The sequence below is a fragment of the Entelurus aequoreus genome, linkage group LG03, assembly GCF_033978785.1.
Source record: "Entelurus aequoreus isolate RoL-2023_Sb linkage group LG03, RoL_Eaeq_v1.1, whole genome shotgun sequence".
In the NCBI taxonomy this organism is placed as follows: Eukaryota; Metazoa; Chordata; class Actinopteri; order Syngnathiformes; family Syngnathidae; genus Entelurus; species Entelurus aequoreus.
The window spans coordinates 88,376,786-88,392,308 of NC_084733.1; the positions used below are offsets into that span (position 1 = coordinate 88,376,786).

General features: G+C 37.4%; 1 protein-coding gene across 1 annotated transcript in view; it reads right to left on the minus strand.

The window, feature by feature from the left end:
• LOC133647042 (SIN3-HDAC complex-associated factor-like) overlaps window positions 1-14,364 on the minus strand; it is a 38,103-nt gene extending 23,739 nt beyond the window's left edge. The window contains 1 exon segment of the mRNA XM_062043097.1: window positions 14,252-14,364. The gene's annotated coding sequence lies outside the window, so the exon portion shown is untranslated.
• Between the last annotated feature and the right edge of the window lie 1,159 nt (window positions 14,365-15,523).

A 15,523-nucleotide genomic window follows, 5' to 3' on the forward strand; every position in this document is an offset into this window, starting at 1 on the left:
ATACAGCAGCAGCCGGCCTCCATAGCTCCCACTCCCTCCCCTCTGTTGCAAGTTTTGTTGATTCTATGTAACGTGTTTATGCGTGCAATGGCTATGAGTTTTTTTTTTCTTGGCCAGTCTGGACCCCCTCCCTGGAGTCCAGCCTAGTTTAAAAACTAGATGAGGCTATTCCTGAAGGAATTGCGTGTGAATGCTCCAATGCTGAAGTTGAACTGAAATCCTGGTTTTTGTTTTTGTTTAATTGTTGAAGTAGAGCACACAATTTCCCAAACAGGCTGAATATTTTGAAGTTGGAACAGTTTGAATCAGATGAAAAATGTGGGAGTTGTGCAACTTTGAAGAATGTCCCATTGATTTCAATGGGAATTTCCAAAAATGTGGGAATTACGGGAAAAGCTGGAATTTTTTTTGAAAATGGTAAAAATACAAACTTGAATGGTCTTAATGAGTTGAAATGGTCGGTGTTGGAATTTTTAAACATCGGTGGAGAAATGTTGAAGTAGTAACATGTTGAATTGAGAAATGGTATTACGAAATTCCTGAAATTTCGGGAAAACCGGGAATTTTTTCAGTTAAAAAAACAACGCTGTTTTTTGTCCTGATTAAGAGGAATGTTTTGATGGTGGAACGGTTGAAATGCGTTGAAAAATGCGGAAGGAGTCGTCGCCAGAAAAAAGGGTGGAAATAGGGCTTTGGAAAACCAGGAATTCTGGAAAATCCTGGAATTTTTTTGAACTTGGAAAAAAGGGTAGTTTGAATTTCCAGGATGGTGGAATGTGTTGAAGGTGGAATGGTTTGAATCGGTTGAGAAATGTGGAAATGGTGGAAGTTTGAAAAATGGCCGATTCATTTTGAATGGGAAAAAATGTCCCGGAAAACCTGGAATTCTGGGAAATTTGGGGAATTTGTCAAGGGAAAGCCCGCGATTCCTGAATAGGCTGAACAGTTTGAAGTTGGAACGCTTTGAATCAGATGAAACATTTGGGAGTTGTGGAACTTTGAAGAATGTCCCATTGATTTTAATGGGGATTTCCAAAAATTTGGGAACTTCGGGAAAAGTGGGTATTTTTTTAAAGATTGGTGTTGGAAATTTCCAAATCGGTGGAGAAATGTTGAAGTAGTAACATGTTGAATTGAGAAATGGTATTACGAAATTCCTGAAATTTCGGGAAAACCGGGAATTTTTCCAGTTGAAAAAACAACTTAGTTTTTTGTCCTGATTAAGAGGAATGTTTTGATGGTGGAACGGTTGAAATGTGTTGAAAGGGTGGAAATAGGGCTTTGGAAAACCAGGACTTCTGGAAAATCCTGGAATGTAGCTTACCACCACCAGGTGTGAATGAATGATGGGTTTTTAACATGTAAAGCGACTTTGGGTACTTAGAAAAGCGCTATATAAATCCCAGGTATTATTATTATTATTATTAATGTTTTTGAACTTGCAAAAAGGGTAGTTTGAATTTCCAGGATGGTGGAATGTGTTGAAGGTGGAATGGTTTGAATCGGTTGAAAAATGTGGAAGTTTGAAAAATGGCCAATTCATTTTGAATGGAGAAAAATGTCTGGGAAATCTGGGAATTTTTGGAATTTGTCAAGGGAAAATAAAGTGAAAAGTTTGAAGTTGGAACGGTTTGAATCAGATGAAAAATTTGGGAGTTGTGGAACTTTGAAGAATGTCCCATTGATTTCAATGGGGATTTCCTAAATTGTGGGAATTTCGGGAAAAGCTGGTACTTTTTTAAAGATGGGAAAAAAAACTTGAATGGTCTGAAGGAGTTGAAATGGTTGGTGTTGGAATTTTTCAAATCGGTGGAGAAATGTTGAAGTAGTAACATGTTGAATTGAGAAATGGCATTATGAAATTCCTGAAATTTCGGGAAAATCGGGAATTTTTTGTCCTAATTGAGAAGAATGTTTTGACGGTGGAACGGTTGAAATGTTGCAAGTTTTGTTGATTCTATGTAACGTGTTTATGTGTGCAATGGCTATGAGTAGGGATGTCCGATAATGGCTTTTTGCCCATATCCGATATGCCGATATTGTCCAACTCTTTAATTACCGATACCGATATCAACCGATACCGATATCAACCGATATATGCAGTCGTGGAATTAACACATTATTATGCCTAATTTGGACAACCAGGTATGGTGAAGATAAGGTACTTTTTTAAAAAAATGAATCAAATAAAATAAGATAAATAAAATAAAAACATTTTCTTGAATAAAAAAGAAAGTAAAACAATATAAAAACAGTTACATAGAAACTAGTAATGAATGAAAATTTGTAAAATTAACTGTTAAAGGTTAGTACTATTAGTGGAGCAGCAGCACGCACAATCATGTGTGCTTACGGACTGTATCCCTTGCAGACTGTATTGATATATAATGTAGGAACCAGAATATTAATAACAGAAAGAAACAACCCTTTTGTGTGAATGGGGGAGGGAGGTTTTTTGGGTTGGTGCACTAATTGTAAGTGTATCTTGTGTTTTTTATGTTGATTTAATTAAAAAAAAAAAAAAAAAAATGATACCGATAATAAAAAAAACGATACCGATAATTTCCGATATTACATTTCAACGCATATATCGGCCGATAATATCGGCAGGCCGATATTATCGGACATCTCTAATTCAAGGCTAAGGCAAAATATCCAGATATATATCGTGTATCGTGACATGGCCTAAAAATATCGAGATATTAATAAAAGGCCATATCGCCCAGCCCTAGTGGAGGGGGTTAGTCAGAAAAAGTATTTTAAAACACCTTAAAAACCGTAACAGCACAAACGAATGGCATTGTTATTTTAAATATTTGCAACTTCACACAGGCGACATATTTTCTTAGAATGTAAACATTCACGAATAAGATGCTTGGTCACAAACAAGAGCACTAAACGCAGTTTTTAAGAGCGTCCCTCGCCCTGACCCACATGGGGTAGCAGTGTTGTGGTGGTGGGGGGTGGTGGGAGACAGGAAGTAGGTCAACAGTCAGACAGCGTGTCAGACAGATCATGTCACCACGCTGAGCTCACGGGATGCACGCTCGCTTTTGGCAACCCTAAATATTAAACAGCACGCACACCCCGTGTTGACTTTGGAGTCAGATTAGCAGGAGGGGATGCAGCAAATAAAAATAGGATTGACTAAATGCACCGAAGAGGTATGTCGTTATGTTGCTAGGCAAACTCCTGAGCACATGGTTGAACCAACTGCGGCAAACCTGCAAAGCCGCGCCCCCCACCCAGACCGAGGGTTTTTTTTTCTTTTTTGTGTTGTTGCCGTCAATCCTTGGGGTTTTCTGACAGTGTGGAGCTACAGGGAGCGCGCAGAGATGCCAAAACGCAGAGAGAGGGCACACTCGGACACAGTTTGATGGTTTAGGGGATGTGGGACCCTTTTAAATGATAAGTTTCATGAGTGACAAACAAATTTACATGAAGGGATCTCGTCTTTAGGTCATTAATAATTCACACATTAGACTACGTTGCATGCTTAATTTGACCCCATGATATAGTGTCTGGTTACGCAACTGCAGGAGTTCCAGGCTTTTATTAGGAATTGATTTGCAAACATGCATTTTACATTCAAATGAAACACAATATGCCGTATTTTCCGGACCATAGGGCACACTGCCGATGAATGGTCTATTTTCGATCTTTTTTCATATATATATATATATGTACTAAAACCACCGAAATCCTCTTCGTCGATGTCGGAGAAGAACAGGCCGTAAATAAGCCGCACCCTTGTATAAGCCGCAGGGACCAGAACCGTATAAGCCGCTACTTTTTCCCCTCGTTCTGGTCACGAGGGGAAAAAGTAGCGGCTTATAGTCCGGAAATTACGGTGTGTGTATATATATATATATATATATATATATATATATATATATATATATATATATATTTGATAGAATGATTGAAAGATTTATTGTTAATAAATGGGACGCTTTGCGTTCCCAAACAGTCATCTCTGTCCCGACAATCCCCTCCGTGGTAGCAGGAACCCCTATATACTACGCTAATTACACATCAAAACCCTGCGGCTTATAGTCGGGTGCGGCTTATATATGGAGCAATCTGTATTTTCCCCTAAATTTAGCTGGTGCGGCTTATAGTCAGGTGCGGCTTATAGTCCGGTGCGGCTTATATGTGGAGCAATCTGTATTTTCCCCTAAATTTAGCTGGTGCGGCTTATAGTCCGGAAATTACAGTATGTATGTATATATATATATATATATATATATATATATATATATATATATATATACATACATACATACATACTTACAAACATCAGTCGTTTACCAATCAAAGGTAACACGCAAGGACATTAACACATCTGACACGTATGTAGGATTAACCGAGGGAGAGTTCAAAGGCCAGATGGAACAATCACAAGGCTTCTTTCAGGAACCAAAGCCCGAGGAACACTACAGAACTCAGCAAGCACATTTGGACCCTCAAAGACAATAATGTTGAATATTCAATAACATGGCGAATTCTTGCATTCAGCACACCCTTACAACGGTGGTAATAAAAGATGCAACCTATGCTTGAAAGAGAAACTGTTTATTATATGCCGCCCAGACCTGGCATCCCTCAACAAGCGCAGCGAAATGGTATCAGCATGCCGTCACAGACGGAAACACCTCCTAGGTGACACATGAGCCAATCACCACGCCCCTACGCCTGCCTGTACCTACCCGCTCTGTGCCCTATATAAACCATGGTATGTGAATGCTTCTATTAAAATCTCCTGATGATTGAGGGAACCCCTCATGAAACAGGCCTGTAGAGATGAAGTAGTCTTGTGATTTTTTTTCCCACACATACACACATTATATATATATATATATATATATATATATATATATATATATATATATATATATATATATATATATATATATATATATATATATATATATATATATATATATTAGGGCTGCAACAACTAATCGATTAAATCGATTATAAAAATAGTTGGCAATTAATTTAGTCATCGATTCGTTGGATCTATGCTATGCGCAGAGGCAATTTTATTTATTTTTTATTTTTATAAACCTTTATTTATAAACTGCAACATGTACAAACAGCTGGGAAACAATAATCAAAATAAGTATGGTGCCATTATATAGTTTTTTTTCAATAAAATACTGGAAAGGATACAAATGTAGTTTGTCTCTTTTATACGATTATTAATCGATTAATCGAAGTAATAATCGACAATCAAATTAATCGTTAGTTGCAGCCCTAATATATATATATATATGTATGTAGGGATGATGTTTGATAAGAAATTATCGAGTTCGAGCCCATTATCGGATCCTCTTATCGGACCGATTCCTTATCGATTCTCTTATCGAATCCAGATAGGTTGTTGTATATGGAAAAAAACACAATATTTGGTTTAACAAAAGCTCACTTTTATTTTATAAGAAAAAACTAAAATAAAATAATTAAATATTGACTGTTACCCCCCTAAAAAAAAAAAAAAAAAAATATTGACTGTTACCCAAAGTATATTAAGTGGGATTTTTCAGAAAAACAAATATATACAGTAACACAAAAACAACCTGTCTCGGTGATCACTATAGGTGTATATATAATAATATAGTGTTCAATAAAATCAGTCCCTTGGGCACAAAACTGAAAATAATACAGCTCTCCAAAAAGTGCACTTCTGCTGCTATTGGAACATACTAACTACACACACAGGCAGACAGCTAACAAACAATCCAAGACATCTAATAAAGTTCCAAAGCAGATTAATCCAATTAGGCTCTTTATTGTTGTTGATCTTGCTTTGTCTTTTCCTATCTTTACTTTTGTCTTGCACTGGACTGTTATTTTTTATTTATTTTTTTAAACTGAAATACACACAATGACAAATGTATAAGCTATGTGATTCAATTAACATACTGAAATGTAATACACAATATGTAAATATTAGCTTCACACAAATATACAGTACTATCATCAAACAAATACTTCTGAGTGTTGAATCTATTTCGATGGTGGAAATACACGACTGGCAGCCATTTTAAGTCCTCAAAACATCCATTGAAACAGTGCACAAAAATCGTTTTTCAATAAACATCTTAGTATCAAACTTAACCACTTTCCACCTTAATATTGAGTTACATAAACAAGTTCAACAGTTTACTTACAGACTTACCTTTTCCAAGGCTTGCAAGAGCTAACACAACTTGTCTACTTCTCGCCGCCAACCCGGAAGTGCCCAAACTATTGACGCGTAGTATTTTCATATCGCCACAAGGTGTCAGTAAGAGTCTACAATCAAATGGGCTTAACATTGCCCATTTGGGACTCGTTCCCAGGGATTCGAATAAAGAACCAACTCTTTTTCTTTACTATAGTGGCCTCCATAACGGGAACCGGTTCTCAAAAAGGGATTTGAGTCCATGGAATCGGTTCTTTTCTTATCGAACAACCGGGAGAATCGGTTTCGAACATCATCCCTATATATATATTTATTAGGGGTGTAACGGTACGTGTATTTGTATTGAACCGTTTCGGTATTGGGGTTTCGGTTCGGAGGTGTACCGAACGAGTTTCCACAAGGACATATTAAGTAGCATACCGCACGTTGTGTAAACAATGCACACCGAGGCACAACACACGGCATGCTAGCAGCTAACGGGCTACGACAGACTGACCATACGTCCTCTTTTGCGGAGCTGTCAGGGCGGAGTTTCTTAAATGCCTCAAATGTCCGGCATTTTGAGTTAGGGTTGCGTGTATTTTCAATGTACGTTCAGGGTTAGGAAGGGGTTAAAAACAAAACAAATTGTGTGCGCAGCAGCATTGGTGAGGGAGGGGCAGAGACAGAGAGAAAGAGAGAAAGAGAGTTATGATAAACGCGCATGTGTCGCCAAGCTCTGCTTTTTATCCATAGATTTATCACATTTAATTTTTTATTATCTATAGCAGGGGTGTCAAAAGTGTGCCCCGGAGGCCATTTGCGGCCCACAGCTAATGTTTTAAAGGCACATTTTAAAAACACTATTAAAATAAACAAAAACATAACAAAAGTGAAATAAAAAAGCTTAAAAGGTTAAATGTAATTTAGAAAAAGTTGCAATGTTGACCAATTATTAAAACAAAGCTGTTTTTTTTCTTCCTTCTTCTCAAATCAATGTTATTATGAATTATTGACCTATCCAAGGTTCCCATTACTTCACATCACATATTCCACTAAGAAAAATATTTTTGGTGGAAGATTTTTGCAAATTTGGTAAATAAATAACCCAAAAATGTATATTTTGTTGTTTTCTTACTGTACCGAAAATGAACCGAACCGTGACCTCTAAACCGAGGTACGTACCCAACCAAAATTTTTGTGTACTGTTACACCCCTAATATATATATATATATATATATATATATATATATATATACTTTTAATATATTCTATGTTAGCTACCTCTCTTTGTTTATGTCTATTTTCTGCTGCAGCTGTTACATATACTGTAATATTGTACATGGTAATTGTTATATATTGTATATATATGATTAGGGATGTCCCGCCGATAAATGCGTTAAAATGTAATATCGGAAATTATCGGTATCGTTTTTTTTATTATCTGTATCGGGTTTTTTTTTTTGTTTTTTTTTTTAAATTTATTAAATCAACATAAAAAACACAAGATATACTTACAATTAGTGTACCAACCCAAAAAACCTCCCTCCCCCATTTCTTTCTGTTATCAATATTCTGCTTCCTACATTATATATCAATATATATCAATACAGTCTGCAAGGGATACAGTCCGTAAGCACACATGATTGTGCGTGCTGCTGCTCCACTAATAATACTAACCTTTAACACTTAATTTTACTCATTTTCATTCATTACTAGTTTCTATGTAACTGTTTTTATATTGTTTTACTTTCTTTTTTATTCAAGAAAATGTTTTTAATTTAGTTATCTTATTTTTTTTATTTTTTTAAAAAAGTACCTTATCTTCACCATACCTGGTTGTCCAAATTAGGCATAATTTGTGTTAATTCCACGACTGCATATATCGGTTGATATCGGTATCGGTAATTAAAGAGTTGGACAATATCGGAATATCGGATATCGGCAAAAAGCCATTATCGGACATCCCTAAATATGATATAAACATATATCAGTATTAGAGATGTCCGATAATGGCTTTTTTGCAGATATCCGATATTGTCCAACTCTTGATTACCGATTCCGATATCAACCTATACCGATATATTGTACATGGTAATTGTTATATATTGTATATATATGATATAAACATATATCAGTATTAGAGATGTCCGATAATGGCTTTTTTGCAGATATCCGATATTGTCCAACTCTTGATTACCGATTCCGATATCAACCTATACCGATATGCCAACATGGCACTGCCATATTTATTATTGAAGTCACAAAGTGCATTACTTTTTTTTAACATGCCTCAAAACAGCAGCTTGGAATTTGGGACATGCTTGCGTGAGGAGGTTGAGGTGGGCGGGGGTGTGTATATTGTAGCGTCCCGGAAGAGTTAGTGCTGCAAGGGGTTCTGGGTATTTGTTCTGTTGTGTTACGGTGCGGATGTTCTCCCGAAAATGTGTTTGTCATTCTTGTTTGGTGTGGGTTCACAGTGCGGCGCATATTTGTAACAGTGTTAAAGTTGTTTATACGGCCACCCTCAGTGTGACCTGTATGGCTGTTGACCAAGTATGCCTTGCATGCCGCTCATCACCGGGCCAAAACCATCCCTACAGTGAAGCATGGTGGTGGCAGCATCATGCTGTGGGGGTGCTTTTCAGCAGTAGGAACTAAGAGACTAGTCAGGATAGAGGGAAAGATGAATGCAGCGACGTACAGAGACATCCTGGTTGGAAACCGATGCTTCCTATGCAACCTGGTTACAAAGAGGAATGGTTGAAAGTGCCCAAAGATAGGTGTGCCAAGCTTATGGCTTCGTAAATGCTGTTAAAAGTGCATCAAGTATCGAGCAAAGGCTCTGAATACTCATTTTACAGTTTTTTATTTTTAATAAATTGGCAAAAATTTCTAAATTTCTGTTTTTTTTCTGTCAAGATGGGGTGCCAAGTGTACATTAATGAGAAATAAAATGAACTTTTTTGATTTTAGCAAATAGCTGCAATGAGACAAAGAGTGAAACGTTTAAAAGGCTGTCTAAACACTTTCCGTACCCACGGTTAGTCCATTTTTAGCGCGGGAGTAGTCAAGTCTGTAATATTACACAAGCGTAAACACTCATTTTTATCTGTAAACCGTGAGATGGGGTCTTTAAAGTATGTCAACGCTACAGAAAGTTTGTAAATAACGCTGCAATAAAGTAAAGGTCGGGTATAAATAGGCAGTAAAACACTCGTCTGTGACCTTTGCTACTCATTGTACTGTCGAGGAGAGTGACAATACATGGCTGAATGACGAAAATATACAAATAGGACACGTATCTAGTCATAAAACATTCCGTTTTATGCACATGCACTGAAAAATGTATATACAGTCGCTTCAAACGGTGGATTTTTGTTCAAAAATAAGCATATTTTGTGTGTTTAATGCCTAAATTAAGCATTTTCAAGCAAGCTGAAAATATCAGTACCACAGTAATATTGGCCATCTATCCATACATTTTCTACCGCTTATCCCTCCCGGTGTCGCGGCGGTGCTGGAGCCTATCCCAGCTGCATTTGGGCGTAAGTGACCACCCCATGGGAGGGCCAACACAGATAGACAACATTCACACACACAACGCTCCGCTAAAGAAAACCCAAACCAATTTCAGAGCGCTGATCAGTATCGTGCCCACTGATTGGCTCTCGTAATGATTAAAAAAAATATTTAGAAGGTTTTATGCTATATTTACAAAAATATTCTGGGAAATGATCTGGGAATTTTTGGAATTTGTCAAGGGAAAGCCCGCGATTCCCGAATAGGCTGAACAGTTTGAATCGGGTGTAAAATGTGGAATGTAGAGCGCACCAAAATCTGGAGAAGAAGTTGAATAAATAGATTAATTTTAGTGGAAAAAATTGTGGAACTTTGAAAAATATCCCATTCATTTCAATGGGAATTTCAATGAAATTTGGGGAAAAGCGAGAATTTTTGGGGAAAATGTTAAAAGACTTGAATGAGTTGAAATGATTGGTGTTGGAATTTTTCAAATAGGTGGAGAAATGTTGAAGTACTAACATGTCGAATTGAGAAATGGTATTACGGAATTCCTGGAATTTCGGGAAAAGTTCCAGTAAAAAAAAAACTACGTTTTTTTGCCCTAATTGAGAGGAATGTTTTGACGGTTGAAGTGGGTTGAAAAATGTGGGAAGGGCAGTCGCCAGAAAAAAGGGTGGAAATAGAGCTCTGGAAAACCAGGAATTCTGGAAAATCCTGGAATTGTTTTCAACTTGGAAAAAAAGTGGTTTGAAGAATGGTATGAATTGGTTGAAAAATGTGGAAATGGTGAAAGTTTGAAAAATGGCCAATTCATTTTGAATGGGAAAAATGTCCCGGAAAACCTGGAATTCTGGGAAATCTGGGAATTTGTCAAGGGAAAGTCCACGATTCCCGAACAGGCTGAACAGTTTGAAGTTGGAACGGTTTGAATAAAGTGAAAAATGTGGAAGGTAGAGCGCGCCAAAATCTGTAGAAGAAGAAGTTGAATAAATAGATTAATTTTGGTGGAAAAAATTGTGAAACTTTGAAAAATATCCTATTCATTTCAATAGGAATTTAATTGAAATTTGGAAATTTTGGGAAAAGCGGAAATTTTTTGGGAAAATGTTAAAAGGTGGTTTGATTTTCTAAGAAGGTGGAATGGTATGAATTGGTTGAAAAATGTGGAAATGGTGAAAGTTTGAAAAGGGGCCAATTAATTTTGAATGGGAAAAATGTCCCGGAAAACCTGGAATTCTGGGAATTTGTCAAGGGAAAGCCCGCGATTCCCAAATTGGCTGAACAGTTTGAAGTTAGAACAATTTGAATCGGGTGAAAAAAAGTGGAAGGTAGAGCGCGCCAAAATCTGTAGAAGTTGAATAAATGAATTAATTTTGGTGGAAAAATTGTGGAACTTTGAAAAATATCCCATTCATTTCAATGGGAATTTCATTGAAATTTAGGAATTTTGGGAAAAGCTGGAATTTTTTGGGGAAATGTTAAAAATTGTTTTGAAGTTCCAAGAAGTTGGAATGGTATGAATTGGTTGAAAATGTGAAAATGGTGAAAGTTTGAAAAATGTCCAATTCATTTTGAATGGGAAAAATGTCCCGGAAAACCTGGAATTCTGGGAAATCTGGGAATTTGTCAAGGGAAAGCCCGCGATTCTCAAATTGGCCGAACAGTTTGAAGTTAGAACGGTTTGAATCGGGTGAAAAAAGTGGAAGGTAGAGCGCGCCAAAATCTGTAGAAGAAGAAGTTGAATAAATAAATTAATTTTGGTGGAAAAAATTGTGAAACTTTGAAAAATATCCTATTCATTTCAATAGGAATTTAATTGAAATTTGGGAATTTTGGGAAAAGCGGGAATTTTTTGGGAAAATGTTAAAAGGTGGTTTGAATTTCCAAGAAGGTGGAATGGTATGAATTGGTTGAAAAATGTGGAAATGGTGAAAGTTTGAAAAATGGCCAATTCATTTTGAATGGGAAAAATGTCCTGGGAAATCTGGGAATTTGTCAAGGGAAAGTCCACGATTCCCGAACAGGCTGAACAGTTTTAAGTTGGAACGGTTTGAATCAAGTAAAAAATGTGGAAGGTAGAGCGCGCAAAAATCTGTAGAAGAAGTTGAATAAATAGATGAATTTTGATGGAGAAAATTGTGGAACTTTGGAATTTCATTGAAATTTGGGAATTTGGGGAAAAGCGGGAATTTTTGGGGAAAATGTTAAAGGACTTGAATGTTCTGAATGAGTTGAAATGATTGGTGTTGTAATTTTTGAAATCGGTCAAGAAATGTTGAAGTAGTAACATGTTGAATTGAGAAATGTTAAGGAATTCCTGGAATTTTTTCCCGTTTGAAAAACCCCTTTGTTTTTTTGTCCTGATTAAGAGGAATGTTTGGACGGTGTAACGGTTGAAAAATGTGGGAAGGGTAGTCGCCAGAAAAAAAAGGTGGAAATAAGGCTTTGGAAAACCAGGAATTCTGGAAAATCCTGGAATTTTTTTTAACTTGGAAAAAAAAAAGTGGTTTTAATTTCAGTGTGAATGTTGTCTGTCTATCTGTGTTGGCCCTGTGATGAGGTGGCGACTTGTCCAGGGTGTACCCCGCCTTCCGCCCGAATGCAGCTGAGATAGGCTCCAGCACCCCCACCCCCGCGACCCCTAAAGGGACAAGCGGTAAAAAATGGATGGATGGAAATTAGGGATGTCCGATAAAGCCTTTTTGCCGATATCCGATATTGTCCAACTCTTTAATTATCGATACCGATATCAACCGATACCGATATCAACCGATATATGCAGTCGTGGAATTAACACATTATTATGCCTAATTTGGACAACCAGGTATGGTGAAGATAAGGTACTTTTTTTAAAAATTAGTAAAATAAGATAAATAAATTAAAAACATTTTCTTGAATAAAAAAGAAAGTAAAACAATATAAAAACAGTTACATAGAAACTAGTAATGAATGAAAATTAGTCAAATTAACTGTTAAAGGTTAGTACTATTAGTGGACCAGCAGCACGCACAATCATGTGTGCTTACGGACTGTATTCCTTGCAGACTGTATTGATATATATTGATATATAATGTAGGAAGCAGAATATTAATAACAGAAAGAAACAACACTTTTGTGTGAATGAGTGTGAATGGGGGAGGGAGGTTTTTTGGGTTGGTGCACTAATTGTAAGTGTATCTTGTGTTTTTTATATTGATTTAATTTTAAAAAATAAAAATAAAATAAATGTTTTAAAAAACGATACCGATAATAAAAAACCGATACCGATAATTTTCGATATTACATTTTAACGCATATATCGGCCGATAAAATCGACAGGCCGATATTATCGGACATCTCTAATGGAAATAGTGTAAGTTTGAAAAATGGCCAATTCATTTTGAATGGGAAAAATGTCCCGGAAAACCTGAAATTTGGAATGTAGAGCGCGCCAAAATCTGTAGAAGAAGAAGTAGTTTAATAAATAGATGAATTTTAGTGTAGAAAAACATATGTGTGAATGTTTTGGAGCATTCACACAATTATTCATAAAATACTCAAATTAGCCTAATAGATGTCCAGCATCTCCTTCCAAATGTCACTTCATTAACACGACTAAAATAACCAAACATAACACGCCAGCATATAAAAGGCCGGGGGTGTGTCGGTGTGATCACAAGGTCGCGCAGAGTAGCCACCTTCCCGCACACACGATCTTCGCAGCAGACTGGAGAGTGCGTGACGTCACCCAACATGGCAACACACTTCAAAGGCGGAGGCGGCGCGGCGAAGGAGGCGTGATGCGGCGAACTACTGCTGCCATTCCCGTCTAAAACTACACAAATCATGGCTCGAACGCGACAAAGGGCGAGCGAAACACTTGTTTTCATCGAGAGAGAGAGAGAGAGAAAGAGGAGGGGGGAAAAAAAAAGTGCAAGTCGTCAGTTTTGGTGTTGGAGGCAGCATGGCACCGCACACGACCATTTTTAAAATGTCCGCCTCACTCGACGACGCTCCACCGCCCACATAAACTACACAAGTGCATACATCGAACGTACACATTTCACCTACTCTTAAACAATAATGTTGATTCCAATGAGAACAATAATAATAACGCTTTTTTTTTTTTTTTTTAAATAAATCCTTCGATTTTTTTTTTAAGCGACACCGTGGTAAAAGTAAATGCGGCAAAACACAACAAAAACGACATTTTAGGGCTTTTCAAAAAGAACCCGTTAAAAACAAACTAGTTGTTGGCGTGCGCGCTAATGGGCTAGCTTGTTTTGTTGACAGCGGCTACCGCGTGTTCAGGCGGGTGGGCGTGAGAGCCTCCCCCAACTTGTTTCAAGCTAACGGGCGCCAACAACAACAACAAGCACAACGTGCGTCTTCTTACGGAGCTAATTATCACAACACGCCGAAACCTGGTCACATTTCGGACGTCTTTACGACGACTTTGCCCGGCAACTTTAAAAAAAAAAAAAAAAAAACAGCAGCCGCTTCGGAGAGCACGAACACAACTCGGGGTAGTTCGAATCCACCGTCAAAAAATCGCCATAAAATTAAAGCGTTCCTCACCTTGCTGCGAGTTTGCGTAAAGTTAGTCCAAAAAAAAAAGGCTTGGGTTGAAATGGGACTATATGGCGAACATGGACCCCGCTCTCTTGTTGATGTCTGCCGGACTGAAGAGTTGTGGACGCCAGTGCGCGTGCGCAGAACCTACACGCCTCCATTTCGGAGCGCAGCGAGAAAGCCTCTGCGTGTGTGTCTGCGTGCGCATGCGCGCGGGTGTGTGTGTGTTTTCCTTCAATCGCAGCATTTGCATAAAAGGCGTGACGTCGGCCGTGCGTCCCGCGTGCCCATGCCCATATAAGGAGGGGAAGGCTGCGCGGGAACTGGGGGCTCGGCCCCGGTTGCTATGGCACATTGGAGCATGGCGGCAAAGGGGCGTGGCCTCCTGCTCTTTTTTTTTTTTACTACACGCCGCCAGATGGCGAGTCGCGCATTGTTGTTGCGTGACCGATTAGTGGAAAGATTAGAAGAAGCGACTTCATGGTGACGTCATCGCGAACTATCCGGACTAGTTATTGTGTGAATGCTCCAAAATTCATCTATTTATTCAAGTTCTTCTACAGATTTTGGCGCGCTCTACCTTCCACATTTTTCACCCGATTCAAACCGTTCCCAACTTCAAACTGTTCAACCAAAAATTCCCACATTTCCCAAAATTTCCAGGTTTTCCGGGACATTTTTCCAATTCAAAATAAATAGGCCGTTTTTCCACATTTTGCAGCCGATTCATACAAAAAATGAAGTTGTTTTTTGAACTGAAAAAATTCCCGGTTTTCCTGAAATTCCAGGAATTCCGTAATACCATTTCTCAATTCAACATGTTACTACTTCCAACATTTTTCGACCGATTTGAAAAATTCCAACACCAACGATTTCTACGGAGTTACTTTTTATAATTTTTTTATTTAAAAAAAAATTTTTTACACATGTATCGTGCGCACGAGATAGTTTCTCGTGCACACAAGAAACTTTTTATAAAATTATAAAAAAAGGTAAAATTTTTTTTAGAGTACTTGTCTAAAAAAAAAAAAAATAATAATCTTAATTTTTTTATAATTTTATAAAAAGTTTCTCGTGCGCACGACATACATGTCTAAAAAAAAAAAAAAAAAAAATTTATAAAAAAAATATTTCCCCCATGTCCTTTAGGGGCTCCATACATTTCAACTTATTCAGAACATTCAAGTATTTTAACATTTTCCCCAAAAAATTCCATGAAACATTTTTCGAACTTCTACCGTTTCTACATTTTCAACCGATTCATACCAAAAAACAAAG